Genomic DNA, 20,346 nt, shown 5'->3' with positions numbered 1-20,346 from the left:
GCTCCTTCTCCACTGTCACAGACAGGGCCTGACTGAGGCCTGTTTGGTTGTAAAAACAAGCCGAGGGCTTTGTTAACAAGTCTTCAGCAGATGAGAGGGATTATTTTATTCCATGGCATGAGGATGGTGTTCAGCAGAAAGCCCTCAGTTAGCCTTGGATTTGTCGCCTTTGAGTGATTTACATGCAATTAATTGTAAATTTGCCGTTCACATATAATTATCCCCTTATATATATAATTGTAAATATTAGACGAGACACGTCATGGATGATGCTGTAGAACTTTTTCCACAGGGTATAAACACTATCTTGCTGATCCAGTAGTGTGATCATACTTTGTGTTCAAGACACTGTTAGACATGGTGAGGTGGTAAACTGAGGTGTGAAGAAGGACAGAGATGAAAGTTTAACTTAACCTGCATGTGTAGGAGAAAGAGTGACCCCAACACCAGAGAGAAGATGAAAACTCTTAAACAGTTACACAGTTCACATCCTTTTCTATTGATTGTTTCAATGACAACATCGAGTATAACGTATTTTCTGACATGTTAGACCAAATGACTGCACACTTGAACTTCAAACAGTGCATTTCTCCCTGTTATTTGTTATACTGTATGTACTCTATGCTAAGCAGCCTGTCTGCAGCCAGTGTGGTAGGACAGGAGTGTAGTGTGTGTGTGTTACCCACTGAACTGTATCAACAATAATGTGTGTATGTCTGTTTGTATACGCTTGTGTGAAAGGCAGAAGTCACGTCATGAACATGAATTAACAAACTGAAACATCAGCTTTATTTGGTTCTTCCTGTTGCTCCTAAGAATTGGAATGAAAAATTAAACGACTTTACTTACATTTTTTATAATTAATTTATCTCCGTATTTGTTACCTGAACGTTGCAACACAAGGTCAAATGAGCTTTTTTTCTCTAATACATTTCAATTATACATCACCTGGGATCTCTCTGTGCCTGACATTTTTCTTCACAGCAGAACATGCTTCTAGGATGTGTGGGAAACATGGTAACACAATAGAGCACCAAGCTAATTATGTAGCTGTCAATTATTCATTGGCGACTCAGGTTTGCAAGGTTGCAAACACATGCCGTTTCCTCTTTAGCCTGTGTCTTTAAGGCTCGCTAACTGAGGTAGAAGTTATAAACATTAATATTTCATAGCTAATTATGACAGTAAAGCCAATGAGTTTAATTTTCCTGGAGATGTGTTTGTGCTGGGTTTTCTTCAGCTTAGACACACCAGGCTGGAGGGCTGCTTTATGAATGAATTAAAAATAGGGCAGATGTGAATACTGTGTGACAAGTGAACATGTAGCAAGAAAAGAGCAAGATGTTTAATGGTTTAACGCCATTAATATTGTGCTTTATATTTAGACTATAGTTATTATAAATATAATGCCAAAAATTAATATAGATAGTTCATTCCTAGACGTGGATCATCTTTTTGTGTAAATTGCTGAGACAGAATAACCACAGGTTCGATGTGTGTGTTTCACATCTGTTTTTATTTGTGACTATTCCAAATGATGGTATTATTACTGTACTATAGAAAAAAGTCAAGAAAACTAAACAAAAGTAGAACTTGGAGCATTTAATCAGTATCGTGGATCAACTTCTGTTGTCCTCTACAGTACTCAGCTGTAGATTTGCTTTCAAAGCAAGACCTAAAGTGAGAGCCTCCACATACATGCTGTGCTGAAATACTGAACGTTGAGGTATTTTGAGGTTGTAGTCGTTCGAACAAATGGTGCAAATAACATGTTTTTTGACTGTGTCTTTCAGCAAGAATAAGTGGATGGACGGTAGAATAATGTGTAGGGTTGTATGGTATAAAATACTTTAGTGATGAATCTAGTATTAAACTATACAATAATATAACATTTGAGCTACTGGTGGCCATCTGACAACTATTTATGCCCATTAGTTACAGCTTATGAGGCAAAACATTGTGTGAGAACAAAAAAAATATTCAAATTCCCCCTCAGTGTCTGTGTCGGGTTGATTCCACCTGTACAAGTATAATCTGCTGGACATAGAACATCAACAGTGTTTGTTCAGCCCCACCCCTGGGACTAATCACCTAATGAGGGCATTAGAGGAGTGTTAGGGTCAGAGTGATTTGTATAAGAGTGTATGTGTCTCTGTGTGTGTGTGTGCACAAGTGTGTATGTTTAGGGTGCAGGTGTTATCCCTTGATAGTGAAAACCCCCAGGGAGATGAGCAGGGGACCGAGCGGAGCTGCAGGGCCTGCACCATGCCCAGTCACAAACTGCTTGGACGGTGATGGATACCTTGCCCCGGGGAGAGTGGTCACAGGACCACTTAAGCGTAAACATGCACAGACAAACACAGACGCACACCGACACAAACGCTGTGCAGACAGAGCACGATCCGTGCCCCAGACGCGGCAGAGCAGACAGAGTGCACAGCGAGGTGGAAATGAGATGTTTAGCTTGATGATGCGTGACATCTGTAATGCATTCTGATTCTCCCCAACGGAGCTCTAGTCTTTAAGAATGATTGATGATGTTGTTTCATCCTCTCAGTAAACACAGCTTAATAAATGAAGACCACGTCTGATCATCCTTGAATGGAACCCACTTTGCTCACGATTGAAAGCGAATTCAGCTTTTTCGCAAAAACTATAAAAGCATCATTAAAAATGTTTTGTTTTATCCCTTTAATCGGAATCTGGTTCAATGCCATGAGTTCACAGCAGACGGCATTGTATTCTACTGTTGTGTGATTATTTGTGTGTTGCTGCCTCTTTTGTCTGTTGCTGCTCGACAGTCTGTCGCTTGTCAATAAAACTGCCTGTTTGACTAAATGCTGCTCAAAGTAGTAATTTCACTGTCATCGCGTCACACTGTGCAGACAGCGTTATTACAGATGTGGTGTGGCCAACTCTACTATTATCGGTACTTAACCCAGAGAATTTGCCCTCAACACAAGCCTTTAACCATTAACATTCAAATGTTAATCACCCATGCAACCTAACTTAGTTTGTGGACCACTTTTGACAGTTCCTTCGTGCTGTTAGATTGTTTTACATTTGCAGCACATGTTTGTAAGGCAGGTTGGTGCATTCGCTGCAGGTAACCCTCTTTGCACCACTTCAGCTGTCCTTTTTGTATGCTAAATTCATGGTGCAGTGTGCGAAATTCTACTCTGTGGGTTTTCTCTGCGGTATTGAACTGCTGGGCTGCACATGCAATGTATTCTGAAAGTATTGATAGCTACACCGGACCCTGCAGAGCAGCAGCAATGTGTCAATACATTAAGACACCAGTTGTCATCTGCACCAGTACAGTGAGCAACTGGGATTCTCTGGGGAGAAGGCCAGTGAATACATGATACAAGTATTCTGATGTGGTTCTGGCACCACACGGGACCACCAACTCTTGGGAATCTGAAAATGAATGCGGTGGTGTAGAATCTCAGGTATAGCTGTATATCATCTGTGTGCTTGATACTGTTTTATGGAGCTGGTCAGGCTTACACAGTGAAGCATATGTTCTGGTATATAGAAATGAAACAGACTTCAAGATACTCTGTGTATCCATACCAAAAAAATCAAGCTTTGTATGTACGTATTTTAGGTCCGGAAGTGAGTTGAGGTTCTTTTTGGCACATAGCTGTAAAAATGAAGGATTGTCGCATTTCACTTTTTTATGTTCTATTTCTATTAATGTGTATTTTTATACTAATTTCCTGCATCAAAATAATCATTAAATTAGTTTTTTATTGAAGCAAATATATAAAGGAAGGCTTAACCTGGCACCAGCTTAATATTCTAATGACCTGATCTCATATTTGTAGTAAACAATGATTCAGCCCCTTTACCATCATAAAGAACACCATATAAAGCACATCTTTGCTTCAGTAATACTACACCCATTGCAGATCGCTGCCAGGGTGTACAAAACTGACACAGTTTAAAAAAGAAATTGTCTCTTTCAAACCTTTGGGACATTCTTCACTACAAGGTACACAGACTAACAAATTAAAGGAATAGAGAATGACATTGTGGATACTTGTTTTCCTTTAGTGTCACTTTCTTGGCCCAGAGCCCGAAATGTAAAAACCCAGAAAAATACATGACATGAAAGTTCAGGTTTCATAGAACAGTGGGAAGCTTATTAAATCCTCTTTGATCCCGCTGTCTTTGATATCTATGCTCTCATAAAGAATTCACTTTCAGTAGTAAATATAGGTAGTTCAGAGAGACACCACGACACACCACCCTCATTCCCTCGCAGTCTCTTTAAATTATACAAAACAACCTATAAAAATATGCGGCATATAAAAAAAAAGAAGAAAAACTCAACAAAAAAGGGGCTGCAAATATTTAGTTTCTGAACTTAGTTTCACTTTGTTTCTTAGGAATTTCTAGGTTAAGGAAGGAACGTGGTCTTTGGTGTTTCTCATGATAATACATTGAAGGTGACATGTTCAAACTCCACCTTTTTCGGTGCATTTACTGGAACAGAAAGACAATAACAGATGGCTCATATGTGCGTCTCTCACCCATCACCATTGGCTCTGGGTCCAAGTGATAGAAATATTAATATAGAAAACATCATTAAATGCAAAACCACAAATTTAGCTACTTTGTGGATTTTAGTCATGCCTGTGCATTTTCTCAGTGACTTGTAAAATGAGTCAAGAGTTGTTTAAGGCTTTGGTGAAGCTGAAATAATATCAATAATATAGTTTGATTATTGTTTAAGTTGGCTCCAGAGCCGTAGACTTACCTGGATTGGAAGTCTCCACAAATGTGTATATATACAATGGTTGGTTGTAATATATTTTCAGTCACTGTAGAAAATCTTGCTAGAGAGAAATTTTGTCTGGACAAATTTTTCTATCAACTTTTTGTTATCCCGTCTATGACTGGATAAAAGTTTTTTGCCGTCAGTTTGCACAACTGTCACAATGCGACGCCAACAAAAAGATGTCTCGGTCAATCAAAGTGTGTGTACTTTGTGTGCATGTGCCTCGGTTGACAAAGAGCCCCGTGACCTCCTACTGCAGTTGCTGTGGCATCTCTGTGTTTGTAATTGCCCCAGTTTCTAGGGTGAAAATAATGAGCAGCATCTATCAGGGCCTGCCATCCCATCATGTCCTGTCCCAGGCCATAACCTGACCTGGCAATGCCACCCTGCCGAGTACGCCTTGCCCGGGGGCCAGGCCTGTTTGTTTGCCTTGCCCAAAGGATGACACTATGCCACGGAGACTGAGAGGTCGTGGCTGCCCCTGACCTGACCTCTCACCCTTCCTTCTGCTTAATGCCACAGCACTGGGAGTGTAATGACCGGATAACACACACTAACCCTCAGTGAAATGAGAGAGCATGCACCAAGTGTTTCAGCACATTAGCCAAGCAGTCAAGCCAATTTCTAGAAGATGTGATCCTGTGTCTGTTTGCTGTGTACAGGTCAATATTTGTCCATTTTTGTCTGAAAAACTAACAACAAACTGGATTTCTCCCCCCAGAAATCCCCTTTGATTCTGTCCTCATTAAAAGTACACGTTGTCTTTTACACATTAAGTTAGAGAATTATCAGGAAAACCAACACCTGTTGTTACATCAATTTCTTTCATTGTTCTCTGCCAACTCAATATGGCAGACATTTGCGCTGTACTTTCCAATTACCTTGGTGAAGATCAAAAAAAAAAAAAAATGCCAGATTAACTGGAGGAACCTGTGTGCAGCACAAAGAGAATTCCTAACCTAACAAGATGTCTTTTCTCGTTGATAAGCCCCGGCATCAGAATGTCTATGGTTTCACTTTCTGAATAATTAGGAGGGTTTGGATTTGGATACACATACAGAGACTTCAGGAATTGTTAGATACTGGGTGCAATGCTCTGTTTAATATTTCACAAATTTCCTCTTTCACTCGAGCCCATGAATATTTGTAATAGGTTCTTTTAACTTTCCTTTTCAAGCCCTTGCTCAAAAACATGAAGTGAGAAAAGTTTAGTTTTATCCAGATTTGATCTAATGTACAGCAGTAACTTGCAACCAGAAGTCTTCTTGACTCACGTTAGTTAATAATTGAGTGTAGTTTGCAAGTTGCCATGTTTGTTTGTTGTTTTTTTTTTCTTTTTAAGTGACATGTCAAGGATTTTCCTTTGTTAGGAATTTTATTTTTGATACAATACAATGTTGGAATTTTGTTCATAAAGTTTTACCAAGCACTTTACTGCTTCCCTCTTTGATTTGGGTTGCGGTCGTCTCAGTCGCAGTAATCAGTGTGTGCTTTTTTCCCCCATTGTCCTTCGGCTCCACAGTTTTTGTTGGCTGATTTTCATCTTCTAATGGGCATCAGAAGGCGTCTGAGACAAAGGTCCACCTTATTAGGGCCACTTACTTCCATGTCTTTCACTATAGATAGTCTGCACGGAAGATTTGGTCTCATACGGTGGTGAACAAGCGTGAATTTAAAGTGTTATCATTTAGGCTTCAGCCGCCTCTGTCCAAATGAGGAGGGCCCTTACGATAATGACCCTTTTCCCCATCCCCTGTATGCTAAATGACATTACACACTTTCCCCTCAATTTGAGATTTAAAATACATTAGTTTCACAGAATAATGTCTTTTAGTAATGGAAACTCTTCAGAGGCCTGCCTAAAGAAAAAGAAACACACATTCACACACAAGCCCACACACACACAAACAGGCTCACGCACGCACATACATCGTGTTATTATCACACTCCAGAGAAAGTCTTATTAATCTACACATTTAATTTTTTTTTTTTTTTTTGCCCTTCCTTCTCATTTAGAGGCAGCTCATGAACAATTCAGCCTCTGCCTGCTAATGGTGTTTCACAAGGCTCTGTGGGATATCTTTTATACATCAATAAGGGCAATTATCAGCTTAACTGAGAAAGCAGTGTCCTCAGCTCAGCCATGCCCTTCTTCACTGTGCGCTAACACCCGGCTGTCTTGATATGCTTTAGTAAAACCGAAAAAACTGCATAATCTGCTATATGAGCTAAAATTGACATTCAAATACAGGTAAAAATAATAATAAAAAAAAAATAAAAAAGAATAATAAAATAATGCATTTTTATTATTTCAGTATAAACACATTATAAATCACCTTATTTAGAAATGTTGTTTGTTTTTTTTAAATATGAAAAATAAATGAAATCTATGGTTTGGTAATTTCCCAAACCTTTACTTAACCCTGAAAGCGACAGAAAACTGCAAGGCTATTTTATTCTAACATAAACAAGTGTGTGAAAAAGTGAAAGCTTAAAAATATAATGAATCAATATAATTTATTAATAAAGACAAACAGTAAATTCTTGTTAAGATAATGAGTTATTTCAACCACTTTTTAGCAGGACAACGACAGGCCTCATTCTCACAAATTCCAAAGATGGACATGTACTTCATCTGTCCAATTTCTGTAACTGTAACTGTTTTGCATCATGTCCCAATTTATTTTAATACAAATCAAGTAGAGTCCAGTTCGTCATTGCCATTTAAAATAATTTATGCTTTTTCCCCCCACTGTCTTCTTTCGCTGCCCACATTTCCCTAATTTATTTGGGTAAAAATCAACTGGCACAAGAGGGCACTAGAGCCATGCTTCGCCCATGGGAATTCCAGATGCCCCCAGCCCAACTGTCCTGCAGCCATGTCATTCTTCTGTTAATAAAGGATTTTTGTGGAGTGGCGACGCAGGCACAGCTGGCTGCATGATCAGATTAGCCCTGAATGCTATGATACTTTGGACAAGTGGATATGGGGCAGACAGGATAGACCCTGTGTGCACCGACAAGCAAGGGTTTGTAGTTCTTAATAAGTTGACGAGGACATGAATTATTGGGCACTGTGGATGACTTTTGCTTGGCTGGCCTAAAAAAAAACAATTTATATCTTTGGTTTTCTCAAGGAAGTCAAAACTACGTTTTCATTTATTTATTACTTAGGAAAATACCCTGATCCTTTTTTTTTTCTGAAGATGAGCAAAAACTGTAAAGCAGTGTTCTGTGGCATCACATCTACTCTCATGCATCTTTCATATCTTTGCCATCATTTTAGCTGGTGCCAACAGCTGCCCCAGCCCCTCTTTTCTCTTGTTTAGCCCTTACATACAGTGCCCAGCCAGTCTCATTTGGTGAGACTTCACCAGCTGGCCAGATAAACCTGAGGTCGCCGTGGCTGTGGAACACTGTTGCCCTCAGAGGCCCACAGGCCTTTGTGCTTGGTTCCCACAGGAGCATCAAACCTCTGTTTATGAACAAGAGGGATCAGACCAGGGCTTATATTTATAACCACACCACCATGACCGCCGCCGCACCATCGCAGTAATCACCACTGTGCATTGAGCCTGAGTGGAGCAGACACTTGGCCCATTCCAGATGGGCATCGGCCAGCTTGGCCCCTTAGCCCTGCAGCTCTGAACTGAAATCATAGCTGAGCTTTGCCCCTGCCAGCTCTGAAATGGCAAAGCAGTTGTTCTGATCTGGGATATGAAAAAAAATGGGGAACACGATGATAATGTTTCAGCTTAATTATTTTAAAGGTCAGTTTTGCTTTGTTTCCTGTTGTGCTTTGTTCTGTGATTTGCAAATGCAGGAGCTTCAAATTGTTGGACTAATTTTGTCATCGAGTGTCTGTGTCATGTATTTTGGCAGACGAAATTATTTTTGTTTTTTAGACTGATGAGTTTAAGTAACCGCCAGGAATGCAATTTATATTTTTAATACAGACAGATTAAAAGGCTTAGTTGTAGTCAGCTGGTTTTTTTTGTCCTTCTATTTATTTAATTTTTTAATCTTTTTTTAAATTACCCCATTCTTTGTCAGCTAATTGTGGTTTTCATTCTTTCCAGATTCTCATCCTCCAAAGCTTATTGAATCAAACAATTTGTACTGAGACATGGGTATTTAACAAGCCCTTGGAATAGCATTTCTCTTTTTCCATTTCAGTGTTTCTTTTCCTGTCTTGACCCCTGGTCAGATGCATTTACAGTGGCTAGAAATGAGGGAAAACGGAGGATCAAGGTCACAAAACCAACTGACAATACACATGAAGAAACGTGGAAGACAAATCTAACCAAGGCACATCAGAAAACACATTAAACCATCTCTGTGCATGTTGAGGTTAGCTACATTGGTCCTGAGGTACAAAGAAAACACACTGTACTGTGCCAGTTTAAACTTAGCCCGTGCTGACATGCCCATTTGAGGTTTAAAGTTACATTTCATTGGTTTTCTGCTGATGCCTTAAAAATGCCCATTGGGAACATTAATGCTGTCTTTGGCCAAAAAGTCAAGCCACAAGTAGGTGAAAAGCAAACAGAGGTTGTAAATTTACCACATCGGTTAAATTGTTGTGGAGCAGTGGACATTAGATCACTATCAGACGTCCACCTCAGCAGGAGGTGACGAGCTTTGGTCGGTTTGGGACATTGTAGTTTCTATTCCTGTCATACAGAGAATAAGTGAGAAATGATTACACTGTGAAAAATAGGTTTATTGTTGTTCTTTTACATATTGCAGTGGTGTAGTTTCTTTAGGCTAACTTTGGTGCAACATAAAAGACAAAAATTAACTGGATCTGGAATTCACCAATTTGAAATCACCTAATCCAGTCAGACTGTATTGTTTGTTAATGTCATTAGGAGCAAATACAAAATACAAATCTTAATACAAAAATGAAGATGAAGACCTCCTATTGTGTTTATATTATACTGTCTATAGTGAAGTACATAGTAATTTAATTAGTCAGATTGATTGAAAGAAGACTAGGACGTGTCATGTTCATGAATGCGGCCCATTTGTATTGTCAGCTGTCGTGTCCATCGTCCATGTGCGTGTGCGTATGTGTGTGCGCGCATGTCTAGAAAATGATTACTTTTCCTATAAGTTGTTTATTCATCCCACAGTGGGGAATTTCACAATTCATTTGGTGTCATTCCTGTTGACAGTATTTATCCCTTTTGCCAAAATATATATTATAACTTTTAGTGTGTAACCATTAGATATTGTTAGAGACAGAACAATGTAGTGTACTAACAGGAGAAGCTTTACTGCTCGTCTCTCTGTGTGTGGGTTGTGTTTGATTGGAGAAGAATTAGATTAGGCTACAGCAGGGATTATCCCCCAAAAGGCATTTTGTTCAGGTCTAAACCACTAGGTATTTCCTAACCATAAGTGATTTTAATTGGCTGTATCGTATAACACACACTCTGGCCTAATGCTAATGCCGTCCAGTAATTGGCTGAAGGCTGCATCTGCTCGCTGAAGTTGTGGGACAATAATGGTTTAGGTGGCAAAGTTATGGGATAATAGAAGTGATCAAAGGATCAGACTTTTAACCATGTCACATTCATTGTCTGGCTTTGTGCTGTTTTTGGCCTGGGCTGTGTGTGTGTGGGTGTGTGTGTGTGTGTGGGTGTCTACACACGCACATGTTTATAGTTTTAAAGGAAATGTATATAACATATAGCATAAAACATAAAATAATATGTGGCCATATTTGAAAAAAGTTCAAATATGTTTCCCATGCCTTCCGCCGCCTGTGTCTGAAGATGTAAAATATCCAGATAAAACCAGATTGTTGAGCAATCATGGCAAAACACTGGCTGGGATTCTGCCTCACCAGACGAGATTGACCAGGCTTTGATGAGCCATCTGGGCTTCTATAGCTGGTGCAGACTGTTGGACCAAACTGTACTGGCATGTTCACCTGCCACTTGGCTGGTTTATTGTCTTGTTTCAACAAAACAGTTCCAGTGCATCCTCAGATAAGTTTTTTTTAAAACCTTACACAGATTGAAACACTTGTGTTGGACATACTGTGGATTGTGCTCACAGTTTCTGAGCACATCTGTGGATATTGAGCCAAATGAATCCCTATTCTGGGCCACTTGTGAGGAGATCGTATTTAGGTCAAAATGACGTTTTCAGTTTCTTTCATCTTATCTGTTGCAGACAATTCTGACAAGGTTTCTAATCCCCTGTAAAATGTGTGTTGTGAGGTAATTTAGTCCAGACGATATCCACTAACACGACCAGACTGCTGTTGTAACTCTCACATGATCTTTCAGCCAATCGCCCGCAGAACCACCAGCCCGCACAGGTGCATGTATGCATACCCTGACCTTGGGAGCAGTGCGGAGCTTGTCTTTATGAGGCCTTGAGACATGGCATTTGTGGCATTTAACCCCCTCATCACTTTGTGACCCTATCTACTCTCCCCCGCTCCCACCCTCTGCTCCACTGTCATTCTCTATCCTCCTACCTTCATCCCATTTCCTCTTCCTCACATTCACATTATTCCTCTGCATATTCATCCTCCTCACGCCCCCCCCCCCGTGTCTTTGTAAACTTCCTTCTGTCACTGGCTTCACACCTTTACCCTGGAAGGTAAACAGCCTTGCTGTGTGCGTTGGCGTGCGTAAGAGAAAAACACGACAGCCACAGACTGTACTCTGTCCTCATATAGAGTTAGCTCAGAGGAGGTGGAGAGATCTTGACAAGGTCAGTGAGCCTTGTAGCTCATGATTATCCATCCAGAGTGTACACTGGCTATGTCACAGCATCGACACCATGCATAACTAATACAACTAAAAGAACCACCTGTAATAGTTGAAAGTGATATGTCTTTTACTGTTGTTAATGTTGAATGAAATGGGACTTTAAAGTGTCTTGTTTGCAAAAGTACGAGTAAGTAGGTAACAAACTACTATCTGTAACGTTATGGGGGCGTTCAAAATATGTAAATGCAATTTATCATTCATATGATTTCAGTTACCACAGTATTTTTTTATTATGTCCGATAACTAGTTCGAAACAAACTTTGAGCAAACCCTGTGTGCTTAAACTTCATCCTTTGAGTAAAGTTAAATTCTAGAATAATGTTTGAAGTATTATAAAGAGCAGAGCAGAAATGAATACATACGTTTATAAGTGGTGGTAAAAGTGGGCATAGCAGTTGTGTTTTCCCTTCTTGCAGATGCAAACAGCTGTTTTACTTTAAGGTGCATTCCATCTGAATTTGTTCCAAATTATGTTGTCCACAGACCAGGGAAGTCTGATTTTCAGGAGGAGTTTTGGGGAGTGGAGCTGTGGCTGTTGTTGAAAGTCTGATGAATAAGAATTTCGAATTAAATGGAAGCACCTCAAAAGAACAAGTCCTTTTTATGGTTAGAGAAAGAAAGATAATTAGCACACAGGAAAAGTCTTACATGTAATTGAGCCTCTGATTTCGTCATGGTTCAGTTGTGGTGCTGTTTGCGTTGGCAGTGTAAAAAAAAAAAAAAAAAGCAGGAATATTCATCTTTTAAGGTCAAGAAAAGTGTAATCATTTTTGTCCTGAAGTCCAATCTGATGTGTCTCCCACTTATCAATAATACAAACTGTAGAAATTGCACAGTTAAAGCGTGGATTCATTTCCTTTTGATGCATGTAAACATTATGCTTATGTTTTTACAGATTGGTAATAAATTAAAAGTTCAGATTTTTCTTTTGTTGTTTTGGGTAAGGTTAACATCTCTGAAGTGCTGCTGCTGCTGCTGCCGCCGTTAGTGAGATTAGAAATGTATACGTGGATGTTTACGAACACGTTTACTGACTGTCGTCCTTTGTGAATTCTCAGTAAAACAGCCCTCGTTCACCTGGTGATTAACAGGCTTCCAGATAAAGGCGTTCACTTGGGGCCTCATTACCATCGTAAATACCATTTCCCACTGTTCCTGGTTTTATTTATTTATTTATTTATTTATTTTATTTGGCAGCGCACAGAGGGGAGATTGGCAGAGAGAGGGTTGAGGAAGTATCTAAGGCGATGAAAGATGAAGATAGTTGAGGGTGCGTTGGGAATTCGGAGCCAACCTCCTACTCCTCCTCTCCTCTTAGGTGAAATCCCGAGACGCAGTCTTGCGCTCCTCGACAGATTCCCCCGTGGATGCTTCCTTGGCCCGTTATTTCCCATCTCATTCCTCTTAGAATTTCTACAGCACCTGCAATCATCCACAGATAAAAACATTAATGAGGAACATTAGAGGCAACAGCGGCAGGTGCTAAAATGAAAGGAAGAGTAGAGAGAGAAGATGGCGAACAAGAAACTCCCTACTATTTGAAAAATTTAGAATGATCCTAAAGAAAATATTGAATCTTAGTTTTATTATATTGTTTTACTCCATTTTACAGAATGTATCATACGTGTAAAAAACAACACAGGGAAAACCCGTTATCTATTTTGGAGTTGAGCGTTGTATTTTAAGTCGTGATCCTGTGACCAGCAGAAAGGGAACTCTTTGAAAAGGTCGACATAAAAAACGCAGTACCTGCACAAGTGGAACAATAGAAGTTTAGCAAGATGGTATTCCTAGTCTTCCGACTTCCACTGTGATTTCACAAGACGCCAGCTCAGAATTTTCAAAGAGAATACTGAAAAATGGTTGTTTGAGGATGAATCAAGTTAAAGCTGTGGCGTGACTTGTGTTTCCAGTGTGTCACTCTCATTGGCACGTCTGTCGTTTTGATCTTATCTTGTACGTCTTTGTCTGAAAAGAAGGAGAAAAGGAAAGATTAAAAAGTATATAGTTTGAAATGATGACAGACAGGATTAATTAGACACTGATTTTCTGGTTTTTTTCTTAGCTTTTCAACTATTATTTCTGTATGACCACATTTTTTTCCCACAAATAATAAGGGGTGACAGTATGAATACGATATGACCCTCGACATTAAGTTTGCCATTACAGTTTCCTAATGACATTCTCTACAAGGCAAAGAATTGTGTGTATGTAGATACTGTACATGTGAGACTGTCATGAATATATGCTTCAAAGAACCTACGTCTTTAAACATGACATAAAAGAGAACAGGAAGTGTGTTCTTCCATACTGTTTTAATGGAAAGTTCACCCCACTGGTTCACGTCTATAACACACTCGCATCACAGACGTCTTTTCTTTTTTTTTTTTTTTTCAAAATAAACCACCCCTCACAAAAATGCGATGAATCGTTTGTCGCCATTTTAACCCAGTTCACCCCGGTGTGTGAGAATGCGCCGCAAACACGTCTTCCTCTTCGGAGAATTGAAAGCCTTCTGTCCGCAGCTGCCTGGATAGCAGCGTACCTCGAGCTCCGGCTCCTCTGGCACTTTGCCTTCTGCAGTAGAAATTAGGGGACAGGTGGGGAGTGACTGGTCCATGCCAGCTGACCTGTCAGCTTTAGACCCACTGTGTTTTAATAAAAGCAGGGGAGATGTAGGGGGGTGTCTGGAGTGGGAGTGGCAGGGCCTAGCTGGGCGTGAGTACATTATCTGTTTGTGTGTGTGTGTGTCTGTGAAAAAGAGAGGGCAAATGAAAGAGATGGAGGGACAGAGGATGACAAGGGAGGGAGACAGAACAGGCTGGTCCTGCTGATGGAGATGGGATGTGACAGTTCTCCCTGGGATTGTGTGATTAATTGGGATCAGGTCACCTCTTCGATGTCTGGACAGTAATGCTATGCAGTCTCATATGGCTATTTACATACAGTGGGCTCCCCGTGCTGTGAACACACTCACACTCACACACACATATACACCCATGCTGGGGAAACAAAACACATATTATTCCGTGTGGAATGCTGTCATTATTTTTAGCTCAGATACTAGCCCAGGTTGTTGTCGTAGCAGCAGTGGAGCTTGTTGGTTTCCATGTTGTATTCAGATACAACTTTTTTTCCCCCTTGTTTTTCTTTTTCATATTTTTCTTGTGCGGGAAAAAAAAATATGTACTTGACAAGAGCTCCTACTAAGAAAGTGGTTGTCGGTGCTGAAGTTCCTGTGTTACCTTTTGCAAACTCTGTCTCAAAGCACCAACCCTCCTTTCAGAAGAGGGGATAAGATAGCAACCCGATGGAAAGCACAGGTACTAAGAAGACACATGGCACTGAATAATTTATGGCCCAGCAAAATAGAGACAGCCACTTGAAGTCCTGAGTAAGTAGGAGATATAGTCAGTGGTGACATATCAAGCCACAATAAAGACACAGGGAAGAGTGGAGAAGGCAGGTGGAAAATGTTCTGTGAATTTCCCGAGTTAAGAGTTTGTTTTGGTTTCCCTGCACTAGCTACCTCGCTGTTTGAAAGTTGCATTACTCTGCCTTGTTTACCAAGTCCTCACGCTGTTTGCTCTGTCACACCGGGGATAGTACCCAGGTGAGCGCTGCTACACACAGGGAAGAGAGAAGCCAGTGGCCCTTTGATTCTGGGCCGCCAGTTCCTTCAGATTAACTATTCTCTCTATACCCTGATGAATGCACTGGCAGAGCAGCTAGTGTAAGAGAGAGAGAGCGAGAGAGAGAGAGAGAGAGGAGGAACTTCCATCCCAATCGGGTGGCAGAGGTGTGATGGGTAGCTGCGTCGAGGGCTGTTGGGCTGCCAGATTAGGTGTTGGCTGTGTGCAGACTAGGTGCCTATGACATGTAAGACTTGGCCCTTGTTTGGGAACCGAGACAAATACTCCAGACAGCTTCAGGAACTTCCAGACCTGCAGTCTCTCCCCATTACACCTCAGTCTCACTGATGATGGCAGGTCACAGTGGAGAAGCTGTCCTCATGCCACCCGTCACATCCCCACTACTTTCATCCCTGAGCCCACTTCAAAAGTGACATCTGTCATCAAGCTCGAAAGCCTCGTGTTCCTGAGATGGGGGGCTTTGATGGTGATTTGGCCCCAGGCGTTTTTCATACATAACTTACGTGAAGAACAATGTAAAATAAGGGACTTGGGTTTTTAAAGGAGAAAGGCAGTTTTAAGTTCACTGCAGGGCTGGTAAAATCAAAAATCTCTTTAGGCGCAGGAGGAAGTTAATCAAAGTGAAGTTCGAGCTGAGAGGAGAATCGCTGATTGCTCGTATCACAGACTTGTCAGTTTTCTTCTTGTTTGCCTTGTTACTGTGTCCCCATCTGTGGAATCAAGCAGCTGCAGATGGTGACCAATCAGCCCGGTGGTACAAGTATGTGCCAAGCGAAGAGCTGTCTGATTAAAGTCTGCACAGACAGTGTACTTATAGAAACTGACAGTATTTTTAAAAATAGCTCGGTGTGACAACAGGCCATTGTCAGACAGGCTAAGACTTAATTGAGAAGCCTGTTTGTCTGGCCTAATTTAGTACATCGTGAATGTTAATGCGTGTCAAAGAATGGGTCGCTCAGTCGGGCTGGTCTGATGCTATTGGTTAAATGTTGGTCGTGTTTGACTGTCGTTAGTGTGTTTTTAAGTGTGCCTGGAATTTCTGTACTTGTTGCAACTTTTTGGGAAAAATACTATTGTTCTAGGGACACTTGCAGTTTATGTATATTTCTCAAATGTAACTATTGATTGTGACGGGTGAGTGAATGGGCATTTTGAGGTTCCAGATTTAGTCAAGGGTTGGATTAGCATTGGGTTAGCTTGTAGTTAGTGCATCAAGATTAACCATATCTGTAATGGTCAGGTTAAGGGGCTAGGGAATGCAAAATCTTTGTGTACTCAGAAAACACTATAGCATGTGTGTGTGTGTATCTGCACATCAGTTGTGTGCACACTACAAGGAGCCTGTTCTCCTGCACTTGTGGCTATTTGTAAAGTTGAGACTTACTGACCCTGACGGTGTTTTTCAGCAGAGCTGTCAAAACTATGCCCTCTTTGTTGACCTCCGCTTTGCTTGTCATCAATGAAATTTGACCCCTCAAACCCCACATCAAAAACAATCTCCAAATCAACTTTTGTTTTCTTCGTATCGACATAACTTTGTTTGTAACCTTTTGACCCAACTTTTCTCACTGTCTCTTTCAACCTCTGTCTCATTGCCTTTCATTTGTCTTGTCTGTTATTTCCCTCCCATCGTTCTGTCATCAGAAACCCTGGAGTTTCTGGCCATTGCTCTTTTCCATTTCCATGTGACTGAAAGGCCTGTCCTCCATATGGCCTCCAGGTTGCCAAATTCCTTGTCAGTTCATATTTAAATGTGTTTGACAATCACACAGTTCAATAACACCAACTATCTATCTCTGTCTTTTGAAATATTTGCATTTTTAATAAAACATTGTTCTCAACGTGTGATTTCTAACAATAATCTAAAATAGGAAAATTCATAAGCCCCCCAATATTTCTTCTTTTCTATGCATAAAAATGTTCAGAGAAAAAAGTGTTCCCAGTAAAAACCAACAAAACTTTGTCAGTTTTCCTGTAAAACTTCTCAAAGGTAAATGCTTAATGTTTCCTGGAAGTTTGGTTTGTATATTTACCTCGTGTTTATTTTGCCTCGATGTAATACCAACTCATGAATTGTGTTTTCAGTTATTGCAGTGACACACCTAGCACTGCTTGCCACTGCAGAAATGGACTAAAAATTGCATCGAAAGCAGTCACATGGAAAAAAAAAAGTTGTCACATAATCATATTACCAACCTATAACATCCAATTCATTCAGCAGAAAAACCAACACACTTTTGCTACATGCAGTGACTGAACGTAAATGTCACATTCTGAAGTAGCAGCTAATCAAGTTTAAGGGTAGTACGTCAGCGAAGCAGGGGCGACTCCAGAGCAATTCAGCTGATGAAAGCAATGCTTCAGCGGTACAAGCTGCAACTTTCATTTGTTTAGAAAGAACACTGATGGATCAGTCATAAATATTGTGAGGAGTGATTGCGTAGGGAATGGGAAGGAGAAAAAAGATATGAGGAGAGTAAGACCCTCAGACATTAAGAAGGGGAGTGCAGGTAGGTGGGTGTGTGGGGAGGCGTCCGGGAGCTTCCTCTTCATTAAAAGACTGCTGCTGCTTGTCAGCGCCCGAATCTATCATTGTATTTCCAGTAGCTGTCGTAGAGACGTGACCTTACCAACGAGTTGCACACAGCTCTTCACTCATCAGCATCGTGTCCCCCCCTCGACAGATACAAAGGGCAGAGTTCTGCAATTTCACACGTACACAGGATGCATAAATCATGCACGATGTGTCGCCCGTCTCTGCAGAAACATAATAATCAATGGTAGAAACACCAGGAAAAACTCCTGTGCTAATCATCCACATTGGTTTGATCTACCCAGAGCTCCCATGGATAGAAGCATGCCTACGGTGTTGCACGAGGAGCACATTGTTGTAGGTGCATCACAGCCCTCTTAGCTGTGGACAAGTTTACACTGATTGTTTCATGTATCTAGGCCTGGGCTCCTGATGGCTGCCATGCTTTTGAACCTTGCCTTTTGTGTCCTCCAACAGAGCTTTTGTTCTAGATAAAACAGACTATGTATGGTCAGCGCTGAGCTACTGTACAACCAAGTGTCGATACAGCACACACACACACTCTCGCTCTCTCTCTTTCTCCCCCTCTCTCTCGCTCTCTCTCTCATACATATGTTTGTTGAGATGAAGGCAAACAGCAATACACCAACAATTCAACACCACTGTAGGCAAGTTGGCATGTACACTGTGCATGTGTGTAACACACGCACACACACGCATGCACATATGGAATGTGTGTGTGTTTCTTCGCCAGTAAGTGAATGCGTGTGGGGGTGGACAAGGGCATCTGTTTTTTCTCAGCAATCCACCGTCCTACAAAAGCAATCTCAATTACAAGAGAGACTTTCAGAATGAAAGTTTCATCTTACTATAACGCCACGGCCTCTTGCAGACACATCAGAGCACTTCTGTTTTCTTTCTTTTTTTTTTCTTTAACAACACCACCATGTTTCCTCTCCGAGGGATTAAGTTTACTTTGATTTATAAAAAGAAACTCGAAGTATAGAGGAACTTGGTGAATATATGTGAGCTGGCCACACAAACAACAGGTCCTGTATGTAATGACGATGCTCACACCCTGTGTTTGCAGTGATGGACAGAGAAATCTACATTCCATTTTACTTTGAGGTATTTCAATACTCCTCTCATCCAGAGTGACTTGAAATAGTGCAACGGTAGGCTGACTTTTAATTTGTATATGCAAACAACTGTGATCGGGGTCAGTGCCACAATATCAACAAACGAAAAATCTTCAATATCAAAATGTCAATGGCGTTAAAGCAGAAAGACAAAAATAAAATTAAAAACCACCTTTGGAAATGGTACAAAGCACTAACACAGTACAGGTAATGGTAACAATTCATGTCTAATTATATGGTAAAAACATGACAATTGGAATCATTGACATAATGTACAAGACATGACGATTTTAAGGACAAGAATAATGTTTTAACAGCCCACTATAACAACACAGACGTTTGCTTGTTTCCTTGCTAGATTTACCAGTCTCAGATAATAACAGCCAGTAATCTCAGTCCTTGGACATTTGAAAAGAAAAGGACTATAAGGTGTAGTCAGAATCTGTACTCAAAAGCTAGATGTTGTGCATGAAAAAGTAAATGAGCATCCTCATATTGAGGTCTCTTAATTTTTCAGCAGATATGATAAAGCAAGTCTTGACTGATGTTCCCTGAAAGTGGCAACATGTGTCCCTCTTACCAGGCTGGTGCCGTCCTCTCGTCTACATGTGTGTCGCTTGATGTACCCACCGAGTGTCGCACTGCGACTTAATAAAATATCAATCCTGTTTTGACAGGGAAGCCTTAATTGAGTCCCTTGTCAATTTTATCAAACTGTGTGTTATCGTCTTTTGAAACTTTTTTTTCTGACTTGGTCTTGCTCTCGTGGAATATGCTAGCAGTTGAATCCTCTGCAACCAAAGAAGAACGGGGCGGGGTTGAAAAAAAAAGTGAAAGAGAGCAACGCTGAAAGAGAAGTAAAGAGCATGAGTAAAAGTGCGCAAGGGTGGGGAAGAGATCGAGGAGGAGGAGAAGCCTTTGGAGGTTATCTTGTCATTAAATTCAAAAAAATTCAGGTTCATGATTTTAATTTCTCTCTGTTCTTATCAAAGGCCAGCCGAGCGGCAGGGGGAAGGCTGGTAGTTAGCAGGATAACTGCATATGAGATGAGCTGCAGATCTCTGTCACAATGCCTGGACGACATAATAGGGATGGAAATGTGCTAAGAAGAACAGAGTATCCAGTCGCTGTGACTTTCTTCTTTCAACCAGAAGAAAAACCCACATGCACGAGTTGTTTACACAAACCCTTTTTGACATCTCTTTCCTCTGAAGACATAAGCAGTCCCTCGTCTTTTGCAGCGTCTTCAATTACAAACGGAGAAAGTCAATATGCTTGTGTAAACCATCATGAAATCCCATCGATGAATAATATATTTTGTCACCGTTGGAGGAGATCTTTTGATTTGATACTATTTCCCAGTTTGTAAGTGACAAAATGCAGTTTTTTTTTCTTATCCACATTCATGTGTTTACGGCAGCGGTGGAGCCAAGACCTAAATACT

At 40.7% G+C, this 20,346-nt stretch overlaps 1 long non-coding RNA gene across 4 annotated transcripts in view; it reads left to right on the top strand.

Annotated features, from left to right (window-relative positions):
* Positions 1-20,346, top strand: part of LOC103378990 (uncharacterized) — a 189,645-nt gene that overhangs the window by 34,165 nt on the left and 135,134 nt on the right. Inside the window, exon 4 of one of the 4 annotated variants that reach the window (XR_003049715.1) lies at positions 2,174-2,833. The exons of the other annotated variants lie outside the window; for them this stretch is intronic. This is a non-coding gene — a long non-coding RNA (uncharacterized LOC103378990). Of the gene's footprint in view, positions 1-2,173; positions 2,834-20,346 lie in introns of those variants that run through there. 4 annotated transcript variants of the gene reach the window in all.

Source organism: Cynoglossus semilaevis, chromosome 5 (genome assembly GCF_000523025.1).
Source record: "Cynoglossus semilaevis isolate Cse_v1.0 chromosome 5, Cse_v1.0, whole genome shotgun sequence".
NCBI classification, from domain to species: domain Eukaryota; kingdom Metazoa; phylum Chordata; class Actinopteri; order Pleuronectiformes; family Cynoglossidae; genus Cynoglossus; species Cynoglossus semilaevis.
The sequence above is the reverse complement of the archived record's forward strand: the minus strand, read 5'-3'. Positions and strand labels throughout refer to the sequence as shown.